Source organism: Lepidochelys kempii, chromosome 2 (genome assembly GCF_965140265.1).
Source record: "Lepidochelys kempii isolate rLepKem1 chromosome 2, rLepKem1.hap2, whole genome shotgun sequence".
NCBI classification, from domain to species: Eukaryota; Metazoa; Chordata; order Testudines; family Cheloniidae; genus Lepidochelys; species Lepidochelys kempii.
This window is the reverse complement of record NC_133257.1, coordinates 92,073,544-92,089,251: the sequence shown is the minus strand read 5'-3', so window position 1 is coordinate 92,089,251 and position 15,708 is coordinate 92,073,544.

Here is a 15,708-nt window from a genome sequence, read left to right as displayed (position 1 = left end):
CCAGAGTCCTGCCCCTAAGGTCTGCCAAAAGAGAAAGCTAGAGAGTGCCCAGTGACCAATCCCTTCTTGTTCCTTTTTATTTCCAGACCAAGTCTTTTTAATTATTTCCTTTGCTTTAATTGAACATTCCAGATTTGAAGGCTGTTACAAGGGAGCCAATTAAAATGGAGATGAAGAGGTTGGATACATTACACAACCGACAAGAAGGTTCCACTTACATATGCCATCACATGAATAGTGGCTGACTTCCTTTCATGTCTAGGAGCCAAGTTTGGGCACCACCAGGCCTAAACACAGCCCAGGACTGTATCTGGCAGCTGCTCTAGCGTCCAGAGATGTAAGCAAAAGAAGCTGGCTGCTGGCTACAGCAGTTCAGTTTGCATCATTGTTGCTGTGACCAAATATATTCCATAGCTGAAAAGACAGTTTCTGCTATTGCTCAGACAGCTCCTCAAAACAAAATCATGTTATTTCTCTCTTGTTGACTCATCCTGAATTCCTTTCTTACTGCTTTTTTCCCCCCCACTCAATGTTGCTGTCCTAGGAGCCTTTTAATCACCTACCCCGCCCTTGTGTGTAGGTCACTTTAATTTTTAGATTTTATTTATTTTCCTCATCCTTTTTGTTTTTATATTGAAGCTCACTTATTGGTTTGCCATTGGACGTATAGTCATTTATTATCCTGAACTAATGAGAGGCAGGAACATCAAAACCTAAATCATTCCACATGCAGTGAGGCTCTTCCTGCAGGGACCTCAGAGGTTCACTAGGGAAGTGGGCACACCCCTACACATCGGCCCCCCTGAACAGGGGATTGAGGGCAAGAAGGGATTGAGCAAGGAAGGGACTGCTCTCCACAGAGCTATTCCTAGCATCGCACCCTGACAACCACATGGAAATCTTAGCATGAAGTAATATAGCTTAGAACCCTTCAACAGTTGCATAGGATATCCAACCAATGGCTGCACAGCTGCTGCCAGACAGCAGTGTATCCAAACCACCCACCAACAGAGGCAGCACTAAATTTTTATTTTATTGTGTGCTTTGAGATCTTTTAATGGAAAGCATTATACAGCTGTACAATATTTAGAATATTCCACATTAAATCAAAAGCAAAACACTTCCAAGTTGCTATCTGCCGATCATTTGTAATTTACAATTAATCTAGGACTAGAAGTAGGCTTGCAAAGTGCAGGGCTGGCCATTTGTACAGTTTGAACTGTATATGCAAACTCTGCCCAGGTTAAACTCCCATGGAAGTTGGGAAAGCAGGATCTGGCATTTTGTGTTACTAGCAAATAATGTGCTGAAATTTCTTGATTCCTATGAGGTATTAGATTTGTCTAAACTCCAATTTGTCTGATAAATCAATGGATGGTCCTCAGGGTAGTCAGCAGGAAGTTTTGCTTACTGTGCTTTGACAGACACCGTAAGAGCTCTCCCTGCTCCTATACATTGTCTGAAGTCTCCTCCATCTCTCATCTGTGCCTGCCCAAATTTGAGCAAGTACCCAGCTCCACTGTGTAAAATACTTTATTTTAAATGATTGAAATAAAGCTCTCTTTGTTCATGAAAGGTCTCCATTATTTTGAGCAAAAGACATGACCTCATTCTGATAGAATTGTCCCATTAATCGTCAGAGGGACGCTTTGCACTGCCTCAGCTGAGAAAAAAGAAAAGGAGTACTTGTGGCACCTTAGAGACTAACCAATTTATTTGAGCATAAGCTTTCGTGAGCTACAGCTCACTTCATCGGATGCATGCCATGATGCAGCTCACGAAAGCTCATGCTCAAATAAATTGGTTAGTCTCTAAGGTGCCACAAGTACTCCTTTTCTTTTTGCGAAGACAGACTAACACGGCTGTTACTCTGAAACCTGTCAGCTGAGAAAAAACATCACTCCAGAAGGTGGAGCTGAAGGGTCCAAAAAGATGTTTATTAAATTGCTTCAACAATAGAAAAAAGGAAGGGGATGGGCTAACTGAATCCCAAACAATGAGAGAGAAAGCAAAAATCAGCACTAGGCCAATGCTGAACAGATTGTGCAGACAACATTCAACCATCCCTCAGGCCCAACCGTGCAGGAGCCTCTAAAGCCAGGTAACCTACTGCTTGCCTTCTATAGGCTCCCAGAACTCCCTCTCAAAAAGGGACTGCAGACTTCATTTTCTGTGGGCACAAATAGAAATGCACCTAAACAAAACCTCCTTTATTGTATATATTAAAGGCTTGTGTTTGAGCCTCCTGCTGTGTTCTCTTCAATAGGGTCTGAAAAAGAGGTACAATATATGGAGCTATTTAGGCTAATTGCCCAATACACTTTTTTTAAAAAAAAATCTGGTAACACTAGTTCCAGCCATTTTTTCCTCCTAGAATTTGACCCACAGAAATGAACACTGGACGAGCAGATAAGTAGATGGGATACAGCAGAGAGAGGAAGTTTTCTCCATCCACTGGTTTTAAATTGATTTCCAGTTATCGTTCTTGGATTGACATTAACAATCTGAACCATTTTAAAAACAGAATCATCATCACAACAGCAACCTATAATATAGTGGTTACCTTAAGTTCTTTGAGAGTCTGAAATTCAGGAAACCTAAATTAATCTACATCACTGTGTAAACTGCATCACCATGTTCTGTCAGTGAGTTATGAACACTGGAAATTCTGCATTCCTTGTGCCAATAACACACACTCAGTGACTTTAGTTAGAGCTCCATGCTTGTGCAAACAAATGCAGGATCAGGTCCTTAGTCTTTTCCATCTTACAGAAGACCAGGTCAGATAGAACACTCACATTTTTCCATCTAGACATTCTATTCATCGTTCATTTCTATGGGTATAAACTCTGTGAGCAAAAGTGACTGTGACTAGCCAGCCAGGAAGGAGCAAAGAGAAAAATATATACCTGTGAGCTACCATTGTGATACACAGAACTCAGGGCTGATCTACATGAGAAAGCTGCACCAGTTAAAGGTGTGATTTTAAACGGATGTTGGTAAATTGGCACAAACCTTTGCGTCGTCACTTTAACTTCATCAATTTTAAGGCCAGAAAGGATCATTATGATCATTCAGTCTGACCTTCTGCATAACACAGGCCACAGAACTTCATCCAATAAATTTCTGCATCAAACCCAAAATTTGTTTGAGCTATAGCATAGCTTTTAAAATATATATCCAGGGTTGAATTTAAAAAGTGATGGAGAATCCACCACATCCTTAGATAAAATGTTCCAGCCGTTAATTATCCTCACTGTTAAAAATTTTCATCTTATTTCTAGTATGAATTTCTCTAGTTTCCACTTCCAGTTATTGGGTATTGTTATGCCTTTTGTTACTAGATAAAAGAGAAAGATTACCATCAGAAAACTCTTTCCCCCAGAGGACCTTGTAGACCATGATCAAATCGCCTCTTAATGTTCTCTTGGATAACTAAATAGATTGAGCTCTTTTAATCTTTATATTTTCCAGATCACTAATTGTCCTTGTAGCTCTGGTCTGTTCTTTTCAATTGGTCAAAATCCTTTTTGAAGTGTAGACAACCAGAATTGGTCATGATATTCCAGTAATGGTCTCATTAATTATGTATAAAGAAATAACACCACCTTCCTACTTCTACTTGATATTCCCCTGCTTCTCTGTCAAAGGATTGCATTTGCCTTCTTAGCTACAGCATTGAACTGGGAGCTCATGGCCAATTGGTTATCTCTATCGCTATACCCGTAAGGTAGTTTCGGAATCACTGCTTTCCAGGATGCAGTCATTTCCCAGCAGATCTCCCAATTTTATAAGTATGACCTACATATTTTGATCCTAGATTAACAACTTCCATTTAGCTGCATTAATATGCAAAGTATTCAAATCAACCCACTTTTCGAGCAATCCAGATTGGCTGGTCATCGTTTGCTACTTCATCAATTTTTGTGTCATCTTCAAATTTTACCAGTAATGGTTTTATATTTTCTTCCAGATTTTTCATAAAGATATTGAACAACATTGGGCCTGAAGAACTCCACTAGAAACATTGGCTGAGAAGTCCCATCTACAATTATTTTCAAAATCTATTAGTAAACTAGTTTCTAATCCATTTAACATGGGCTACATAGATTTTATATAATGCTATTTTTTAATCACAATGTCATTCATGACTAAGTCAAATTCAGTTTCAGAGTGGCTTATTTGGGTTTATCTGAAACAGATTTCTAATCAGCTGAAGCTAAATTGAAATAAGAGTCCACACAGCGTGTTTGCACCAATTTAACTAAATTGGTTTCAAATCACACCTTTGGCTATAACTTTCTTGTGTAGTCATGGCCTTAATATGATCAAAGAGAGGTTATTTTCTACAATGTGTAGAACTCATTAAGAAAACAATATTAGTATAATTATATATCTGTTCTGCTAACGCCATCTACTGAGAAGCAGAAGGAACAGGGGAAGCATCTTCTGCTTAATCCACCACCATCACTCTCCCTGCCCTGCTAAGTGGTCAAGAAGTACAAGGTTTCAGAATAGCAGCTGTGTTAGTCTGTATTCGCAAAAAGAAAAGGAGTACTTGTGGCACCTTAGAGACTAACCAATTTATTTGAGCATATGCTTTCGTGAGCTACAGCTCACTTCATCGGATGCATGAAGTACAAGTACGCAAAATCTCCTCCCAAATTACTTTTTCTTTCAAAAGGTACTTGGACTCTCACAGTGCATGAAGACGACCTAGGGCTATGTCTACACTACAGACCTTACAGGGCACAGCTGTACCACCCCAGCTGCGCCACTGTAAGGTCTTCTGTGTAGCCACTTTATGCAGGCAGGAGAGCTGTCTGCCACCAGCATAATTAAACCACCCCCAACAAGTGGCGGTAGCTATGGTCTCCCACTGATGTAGTGCTGTCTGCACTGGTGCTTCTGTGGGTGAAACTTATGTCGGTCGGGGGTGTGTGTGTTTTTCACACCCCCGACAGATGAAAGTGTTAGTGTAGACGGAGCCTTAGTAACCCTCTCAACTCTCTTACAAGTGTCTGTCTCATTCTCTCTTACACCAAAACTAACAGACACAAGGTGGGTGAGGTAATATCTTTTATTGGACCAACTTCTGTTGGTGAGCAAGACAAGCTTACACAGAGCTCTACTTCAGGTCTGTGAAACTTAGAGCGTCACAGCTAAACCCAAGGTGGAACAGATTGTTTAGCATAAGTAGTTAATACATATTTCAAGGGACCGCTCAAGGTGAAGTGTTGCATTAACACCCCTACAGTCATAGGGAGGAAAGTGTGGGGGAAGCAGCTGGGGAGGAGTTGTTAGTGGGTTATAGACTGTTGTAATAAGCCATAAATCCAGTGTCTGTTCATTTCATGATATTTCGTGCAGGGATTTCCCTACCCTCCCCAGTTTTGTGAACTAGTTACATGCAATGTTGCCAATTTAGTGATTGTTTGGAAATTTGAATTGAAATTGAAACATTAATACACACTTTAAAAGCATATACAGTGTATGATAAAATATGTGTATCTGAAAAAGTATAATAGATTTGAAAAGTATCAACATAGACTAGCTTCCTTATACAGCTGTTGTTTTTTATGACAATGTCAGTGCATTCATTTCAGTAACATTGGCCAACCTAATAATTTCAAATTATGATTTGTAAGCAAAATCTAAATGAGCTCTCCCTGAGAGCTAGTGATGAGCTGGGGGGAAAGACTTCAGGACCAGATTGTATTTACATTCACACCTAATCTACCTAGGTGTTCAGCAAACAGAGCTGCTTTGCCCAAGTGATAGATTTTGGCTGGGGTTGGGTTACAAATCACTTCAATGCGGGGGGGGGGGGGATGAAATGTTGTTATTCTTATTGTATGAGCAAAGGGTAGTAGAACTGTACTTAGCCTGGGTTGACTGAGGGCATCAAGAGAGAGGGTGGGGACAGGTGTTTTGCTTGATGGTCTACCTGAGTCACAAGTACTATTTGACCTGCCCCTCTCCACTGTTTAAAGACAGAGCTGATTAGGCTCCATAGATAGTCTTTGTTTTGTTAAGTGACCACTACAGCTGAAATCAGGTCTAAGTGATTAGACCTGCTGTGGGAGAGTGTTTCTGTGAAAGAGAGGGCCCAGTCTGCACTAGCAGCGAGGTTCCCCCACTGAGAGCTCAGCTGAAATCACTGAGAGCTGGGTGGAACCTCAAGAGACAAACTAGCAGGGGTCACAGTGGCACATGGCAGCAGAAGGTGACAGCGCAGGGCCATTGGCATCAGAGCGATGGAGTGAACAGTGGCACAACAAACAACAGTGGCCAGAGCGAACAGTGACCAGCTGGAGGAACGAGCAAGGTTCCTTCTTGCCTCCCACCTGGGAGCTGAACTCATGTGAAAGCACCTCTGAAATCTGAGTCTCCATTGGGTCTCCACCAAGGAGCACACCGGTGAGTGTTAATGAGGCTGTTAAGAATGATGGAGACACAACACAGTTCACGCTGTGGGCAGGATCCCCACATGATATAACATGAGGGGGAAAGGAGTCCAGGAGAGCTGGCTGTATTTTAAGAATCCTTATTGAGTTTGCAGGGACAAAGCATCCCGATGTGTAGAAAGAATAGTAAATACGGCAGGCGACCAGCTTGGCTTAACAGTGAAATCCTTGCTGATCTTAAACACAAAAAAGAAGCTTACAAGAAGTGGAAGATTGGACAAATGACCAGGGATGAGTATATAAATATTGCTCGGGCATGCAGGAGTGGAATCAGGAAGGCTAAATCACACCTGGAGTTGCAGCTAGCGAGGGATGTTAAGAGTAACAAGAAGGGTTTCTTCAGGTATGTTAGCAACAAGAAGAAAGTCAAGGAAAGTGTGGGCCCCTTACTGAATGAGGGAGGCAACCTAGTGACAGAGGATGTGGAAAAAGCTGTTAGGATATAGATATTCAGGCCTGTCTGTAAAGGCCTATACTCTAAGAATTTAGGTGTATTCTTATCACTTAGCTAGTTATAAAGCTATGAAAGAAAGAATCAAAAGTCACTGTCTGCCGGTGTAAGAGCCTTCTCTTGCTGTGACAGCCTGAGGCCCTGTTCTTAGGCTAAGGCCTTTGGCTAAGCAACAGAGGCAGCCATAAGCTGGGAAGCGAACGGTCACATCCTCACATTCCAAACTAGTCGCATTGAAATAAGGTGTTATTGGGCTCTAAACTTAGTTTGATAGCATCCTGTCTTGCAAGAATTCACTTATCAATAGCTGGGATGTGAAATCCTCATTTCTGTGTTTGTTCTATCACTGTAGTCCCCATTTCCCTATTGTTTGTCTGTATAATTGCTGTCTGGTTCTGTGATTGTTTCTGTCTGCTGTATAATTAATTTTGCTGGGTGTAAACTAATTAAAGTGATGGGATATAATTGGTTAAATAATCAGGTTACAATGTTAGGATTGGTTAGTTAAATTTCAGTAAAATGATTGGTTAAGGTATAGCTAAGCAGAACTCAAGTTTTACTATATAGTCTGCAGTCAATCAGGAAGTGCATGTGGGGGGGGGAATGGGAACAGGGAATGGGGGTAGGGAAATTAGAATCATGTTTAGCTAAAGGCAGGAATGGGAACAGGGCCACAGGTCAGGCTCTGTGGTGTCAGAGCTGGGAAGGGGGACACTAAGGAAGGAAACTGGAATCATGCTTACTGGAAGTTCATCCCAATAAACATCAAATTGTTTGCACCTTTGGACTTTGGATATTGTTGCTCTCTGTTCATGTGAGAAGGACCAGGGAAGTAAGTGGGTGAAGGAATAAGCCCCCTAACAAAAGCTAACGTACTCAGTGGTTTTTTTGCCTCTGTCTTCACAAACAAGGTCAGCTCCCAGATTACTGCACTGGGGAGGAGGTGACCAGCCCTCTGTGGAGAAAGAAGTGGTTCGGGACTATTTAGAAAAGCTGGACGAGCACAAGTCCATGGGGCCGGATGCGCTGCATCCAAGAGTGCTAAAGGAGTTGGCGGATGTGATTGAAGAGCCATTTACCATTATCTTTGAAAACTCATGGTGATCGGGGGAGGTCCTGGATGACTGGAAAAAGGCTAATGTAATGTCCATCTTTAAAAAAAGGGAAGGAGGAGGATCCAGAAACTACAGGCCAGTCAGCTTCACCTCAGTCCCTGGAAAAATCATGGAGCAGGTCCTCAAGGAATCAATTCTGAAGCACTTAGAGGAGAGGAAAGTGATCAGGAACAGTCAGCATGGATTCACCAAGGGCAAATCATGCCTGACTAATCTAATTGCCTTCTATGATGAAATAACTGGCTCCCCTGTGGATGAGGGAAAAGTAGTGGACATGTTATTCCTTGACTTTAGCAAAGCTTTTGACACAGTCTTCCACAGTGTTCTTGCCAGCAAGTTAAAGAAGTATGGGCTGGATGAATGGACTATAAGGTAGATAGAAAGCTGGCTAGATTGTTGGGCTCAACGGGTAGTGATCAATGGCTCCATGTCTAGTTGGCAGCCAGTATCAAGTGGAGTGCCCCAAGGGTCAGTCCTGGGTCCAGTTTTGTTCAATATCTTCATAAATGATCTGGAGGATGGTGTGGATTGCACCCTCAGCAAGTTTGCAGATGACACTAAATTGGAAAGAGAGGTAGATACGCTGGAGGGTAGGGATAGGATACAGAGGGCCCTACACAAATTAGAGGATTGGGCCAAAAGAAATCTGATGAGGTTCAACAAGGACAAGTGCAGAATCCTGCACTTAGGACGGAAGAATCCCATGCACCGCTACAGACTAGGGACCGAATGGCTCAGCAGCAGTTCGGCAGAAAAGGACATAGGGGTTACAGTGGATGAGAAGCTGGATATGAGTCAAAAGTGTGCCGTTGTTGCCAAGAAGGCCAATGGCATTTTGTGATGTATAAGTAGGGGCATTGCCAGCAGATCGAGGGATGTGATCGTTCCCCTCTATTCGACATTGGTGAGGCCTCATCTGGAGTACTGTGTCCAGTTTTGGGCCCCACACTACCAGAAGGATGTGGAAAAATTGGAAAGAGTCCAGCAGAGGGCAACAAAAATTATTAGGGGACTGGAACACATGAGTTATGAGGAGAGGCTGAGGGAGCTGGGATTGTTTAGTCTGCGGAAGAGAAGAATGAGGGGGGATTTGATAGCTGCTTTCAACTACCTGAAGGGGGGTTCCAAAGAGGATGGATCTAGACTGTTCTCAGTGGTAGCAGATGACAGAACGAGGAGTAAAGGTCTCAAGTTGCAGTGCGGAAGGTTTAGGTTGGATATTAGGAAAAACTTTTTCACTAGGCAGGTGGTCAAGCACTGGAATGTGTTACCTAGGGAGGTGGTGGAATCTCCTTCCTTTGAAGTTTTTAAGTCAGGCTTGACAAAGCCCTGGCTGGGATGATTTAGTTGGGGATTGGTCCTGCTTTGAGCAGGGGATTGGACTAGATGACCTTTTATCATGTTCCTGTGTGAGTTCATTCGAGAGCGTAGCGATTGTCTCGTTTCACCCACATAGTTGCTATTAGGGCATTTAGTGCACTGGATGAGGTACACCACATATGGTGATAGTCATGTGTAGGACCCAGGGATCCTGAAAGGTGTATTGTGGGGGGTGTAAGCTCAAAAGCTTGTCTCTCTCACGTAAATTAGTCCAATAAAAGATATTACTTCATCCACTTGTCTCACTAATATCCCAGGACATGGCTACAACACTGAATACATACTCAAACTAACAGTCATTTGAACGCTCTTTTCATGTTCCAGACATAATCATGAGCACTTCAAGACGTGAATTTTACTATACTCAGTCACTTGTTTTATTCTGTATCCATAAACTACACCATTCTAAACTCAAGGTGAAATCCACCCAAGTAAAGGGCTGCATAAGATCATCTGTGCCACTTAAACACCATGTTAAGGGTTGAAGTTCTTCAAATCATCTCACACAGATCCTTCATCTCTGGGGAGTGGCTGAAGCATGCCTCATTTGATCAGCTTTGCAAACATCTTGAACATTCCCAAAACTGTACTGACCATCCTAATTTGCCCTGGTGATGCTTGGTCCTGCCCTCGACATCTATGTATTTTTACATGGGTGCCTGGAACCAGGATGGTGGACTCTGCAAAAATTCCATGCAAGTAGGGAGCAGGAAAGTACCCTCTGCATTCTGCTGCTTCTCTGCACTGGTAGCTGCTCCTCCTCGAACAGAATTAAAACTTTTCCAAAGTTCAGGAATGTTTAGACCTAGTGTTGTTTTGAGCCTCTATCATGTTTTGTTTTTAGAAACTGCCTGGGAACTAGTAATGCACATAAAGAAAAGAATCTGTCTTACACCAAATGTTCCTCATCTGAAGCTTAGGAACCAGTCCAATGTATTTAGATACTGAAATCAATCTTAAAAAATTAAATAAGAAGCCCCAACATTGCAGGGTTTGGAGTGTGCTCAGCCCAAAGGCAGCTGTGCTCTGCAGAGAATGATAAACAGCAGCCCTCGTGGTTATCTGAAGAGAGAAAAGGCCATTACATCCCTTGGAACTTAGACGCAATGGTTGATTAGATCTGATCCCCACTGAGTCCCCTTCTCTCTCCTTTCCTTGAAGGCCCTTGTTGTCTCCTCACTCTGACAGTATCCATATGAGCAAACATATTGAGACTCTGAACTGATTTTCACAATGCTTTCATGCCATTGCTGTAAACAACCTTCAGGGTAAAGATGGAGAACATCTCAACAGATTATCGAATAAATAGAAGAAAAATCCTCAGTCTGAGGACACAAAGATTTCTCTCTGAACACTGAAGTCCCACTTGTCTGGCCATCATCCTATATTATGAACAGATTTTCAAAGAATCAGTTTCTCTCGTGCCCATGAGTCATTTTCTAACATGGCACCTTTGGCTGCTTGAAGCATTTTGAAAGTGGAAAGCAAACAAAATTGCTTTTAATGCACTCATAAGAGGGTACTTCAGTTTAGAAAAAGCCATTTCCCCCCCTATCTTTTAGCTGCTAGGAGTCTTTAAATGGGACCCCTGTAGGTTTTTGTCTGTAAACCATACGAGAGCATAAAAGCTTGGAAAACTTGCACAGATTTTGAAGCAGGTTCACACAGCTCCATTGAAACTGTGTGTGGTTTTGAAACTCGCATGGCTCTAGTGACCAGGAACTTTTTTAAAAAATGCCAACTTCAAAAATAAAGAAGAAAACTTTTAAAAGACTGATAAGGTTTTGTGATGAAAATGTAAGAAACTGAATTTGTCAAGCTTCAATGTGTCCAAAGGCTCAGTTTAGAAGAAAAAAACTATTTTGTGAATAGCCGGGAACATGGCTTTCTTTTGTGTTTTTTTATAAAACCATACTGAGCAGCTTCAGAAAGGGAAGGGTAACCTCTGTAAACACAGCATGAATTAATCTGCATCAAAATGCTTTTACCTGTATCAAAGGATCAAACTGGTCAATCAATCAAACCAACACATGGTGGCTCAGCTGTCTAAAAAATGCTTACAAAATCGTTACAATGGCAACCTGTCAAATCTCTCACTCTGCCTTTGAGGAAACATTTCTCACACCATTTCAGCATCAATCAGTATAGCTAAGACAAGGTAGATGATATGGAACACCACTACTTCAACCTTTAATATTCAGAGAAAACTGAAAAGAAAATACCCAAAATGTCCTCTTATATGTGAAACAGTCAGCAGGCATTTTCAATATTAAAATCTGATGTTGCTAGCCCTGACCTCCTGTTTTACACTGGAAAGGAATACTGATCAGAATGTTGAGGATAAGGAGGTAGAGAAGAAAGGGAATTTTTAAAATTTGTTTAGAAAAGACAACAAAGGTATGAAATGTCAGGGCCTCAATTTGTATTCTTGTGCACCTAAAGCGCCCATCAACGCCAGTGGGACCTTGAGTAAAAACCTTTACTCTGCAAATTTCCCCGAACTGCAGGACTGGGTCTTTATTTTGTTTTCGCTTGAGCCAATATTAAAATCCTAGTAAGGCACTGTGCAAAATTTATCCCTGCTGGGTGTAGCTCCACTGATGCTAATGGAATTTGAACAGGATTTGGCTCATTAATATTTTCCAGCGGCAAATGGGGCAAAAGAGATGCAATACATGTTTAAGAACAGATTCTCACCTAACAAGGCTTATCTGCACAGAGTGGCGTAAAACCAAACTAAGGCCTGGTCTCCACTAGGAAATTAGATTGATATAACTACGTCATTCAGGGGTGTGAAAAATCCATACCCCTGAGTGATGGAGTTAAACTGACGTAACCCCTAACCTAAACAGTGCTACGTTGACAGGAGCATTCTCCTGTCGGCCTAGCTAGCGCCTCTTGGAGAGGCGGATGACTTATGCCGATGGGAGAACCCCTGCTATCAGCGCAGGCGGTGTTTTCACTGAAGCACTACAACTACACAATCATGCTGCTGGAGTGGTTTACATGTAGATATAGAATCATAGAATATCAGGGTTGGAAGAAACCTCAGGAGGTCATCTAGTCCAACCCGCTGCTCAAAGCAGGACCAACACCAACTAAATCATCCCAGCCAGTGCTTTGTCCAACCAGGCCATAAAAACCTCTAGGGATGGAGATTCCACCATCTCCCTAGGTAACCCATTCCAATGCTTCACCACCCTCCTAGTGAAATAGTGTTTCCTAATATCCAGCCTAGACCTCCCCCCCTGCAACTTGAGACCATTGCTCCTTGTTCTGTCATCTACCACCACTGAGAACAGCCTAGCTCCATCCTCTTTGGAACCTCCGTTCAGATAGTTGAAGGCTGCTATCAAATCCCCTCTCACTTTTCTCTTTTGCAGACTGAATAAGCACAGTTCCCTAAGCCTCTCCTCATAAGTCATGTGCCCCAGCTCCCTAATCATTTTCATTGCCCGAAGTCAAGTTAAACAGTTTTGAAAATGTTTGTGTACACATGACAATTCATTACAGCACACTAATTCTGTATTTATCGCAAACTCTGGAATCGTCTTTCAAAGTGAACTAAAGTGTGATGCAAAAAACAAAACAAAACAAGAAGTACTTGTGGCACCTTAGAGACTAACAAATTGATTTGGGCATAAGTTTTCGTGGGCTAAAACCCACTTCATCAGATGCATGCAGTGGAAAATACAGCAGGAAGATATATATACACAAAGAACATGAAAAAATGGGTGTTGCCAAACCAATTGTAACAAGACCAATCAATTAAGGTGGGCTATTAGCAGGAGAAAAAAAACTTGTAGTGATAATCAGGATGGCCCATTTCAAACAGTTGACAAAAAGGTGAGAGTAATAGTAGGGGGAAAAAATTAGCATGGGGAAATAGTTTTTACTTTGTGTAATGACCCATCCACTCCCAGTCTTTATTCAAGCCTAATTTAATGGTGTCCAGTTTGCAAATTAATTCCAATTCTTCAGTTTCTTGTTGGAGTCTGTTTTTGAAGTTTTTTTATTGGAGAATTGTGACTTTTAGGTCTGAAATTGAGTGACCAGGGAGGTTTAAGTGTTCTCCAAATGTTATAGTTCTTGACATCTTGGTTTTTGAATGTTATAATTCTTGACGTCTGATTTGTGTCCATTTATTCTTTTGCGTAGAGATTGTCCAGTCTGGCCAATTTACATGGCAGAAGGGCGTTGTTGGCACATGATGGCATATATCACATTGGTAGATGAGCAGTGAACGAGCCTCTTACAGTGTGGCTAATGTGATTCAGTCCTGTGATGGTGTCCCTTGAATAGATATGTGGACAGAGTTGGCAACGGGGTTTGTTGCAAGGATAGCTTCCTGGGTTACTGTTTTTGTTGTGTGGTATGTGGTTGCTGGTGAGTATTTGCTTCAGGTTGGGGGGGCTGTCTGTAAGTGAGGACTGGCCTGTCTCCCAAGATCTGAGAGAGTGAGGGATCGTCCTTCAGGATAGGTTGTAGATATTTGATGATGTGCTAGAGAGGTTTTAGTTGGGTGCTGAAGGTGATGGCTAGTGGCGTTCTGTTATTTTCTTTGTTGGGCCTGTCCTGGAGTAGGTGACTTCTGGGTATTCTTCTGGCTTTGTCAATCTGTTTCTTCACTTCAGCAGGTGGGTATTGTAGTTTTAAGAACACTTGATACAGAACACCACTAGTCGTCACCTTCAGCCCCCAACTAAAATCTCTCCAGTGCATCATCAAAGATCTACAACCTATCTTGAAGGATGATCCCGCACTCTCACAGAGGGCAGGAATTTACTCTAGAGCTTATTTTCAGGGGTCTGTTTGGGTTGAATCTGAATAGTGGAGACAATACCTTGCTGCACACATGGCCTCAACTTTCTTGGGGTGTGTGTGGGGAAATCTGTGTTTAGCTTTTCCCTGGTCCTGTTCAGATTCAGAGTCCAACAATTCACCATCCTCAGCGGAGGAGGGAGAGGAAGAGAAGTCAGAGGACTCATACCTCCTGGATTGTCTGTGCTTTTTCATTCCCTTTTTTCCTTTCGGCATGCTTTGAGAGCATAGGAGTTCTGGTGAGGCTTTTTGTGGCTATCCTTCCTGAAGGCCCGAAGTCCTCTCATGAGATCTCTGAGTACTTGCCTGCTAGGTCCCATTCCCCCAGGGACTGGGAGGGGATATGCTGCCAGAGCCCTCCGGCCCAATCTGGAAAGGAGAAGCACAGTTAACGAGCCCTGCTTCTTTTTCCAGTGCAATCTGGACCCACTTTAAGATTTTTGGGGGGGCGGGGGATTTGTGTCCCTGTAGTTGGCTGGCTGGGGTCCTTCTCATCTTTGGAGCCTCACCCTTCTCTGCTCAGAGATTCCTGATCCTTTTCTGCATGTTGAAATTGCCGCTGATCTGGTGTACAGGAGATCCCACAGGCCTGTCCAACGCATAACCCTGAGACCTTACAGAGTGAGGGATTGCAGGCTGGGCACAATTGCTATGCCCAGGAAAGCTGCATCACAGATGGACTGTTTAGATTAAGGTGCTTTTCAGGCTGCTCTGCTATTCAGAAAAGGTGCGGAAGAACCAGCAGGAAAGCAACTGCAGTGGAAACTCTAGGTGGGTCCAGTCACCAGACTAAAAATCAACACAGTGAGAAAGATAGGGCTAGAGAAGAGAACATTGCTCACTGTTACCCCAAATGTATTTAAAAAAAAAAAAAGCCATTGGAGACAGAAGGTAGACGAGAGCAATAGAGCCAGCGACCACATGCTGCCGCGGAGGCAGAGAATTCGGCTGCAAAAAAGGAGCAGAGAAGGTATGGCCAGAGCCATCGCACCAAAATGCAGATCCAGCTCCAAGAGCTGCAGTGTGAGGAAAGCAGTCCAGATTTCAGGAACTGTGGGAGATGCTGGGATGCAGGACACTTCTACGACTATCAGTTTCTCAGTGTCCTCTTACCTATACTTGTTCCACTTCCTCTCCTACTGCTGCAGGCACAGATGCCGGCTTCCTCCTTGCCCCAGGGGTGCTCAACCCCTGCTCAGCCCCAACCCCACTCCACCCCTTCCCCCAAGGCCCCACTCCCGCTCCACCCCAGGCTCTGCCCCCACTCCACCCCTTCCCCCAAGTCCACACCCCTGCCCCGCCCCCTCCTCATCCCACCCCCTCCCCCCAGAGTGTCCCATCCCCACTCTTCCACCTCCCCCACTGCACACCGCAGAACATCTGATCTGCAGTGGGCGGGAGGCGCTGGGAGGGAGGAGGAGGAGTTGGTCAGCGGGGCCGCCAGCAGACAGAAGGTAACAGCAGGGGAGGGGGG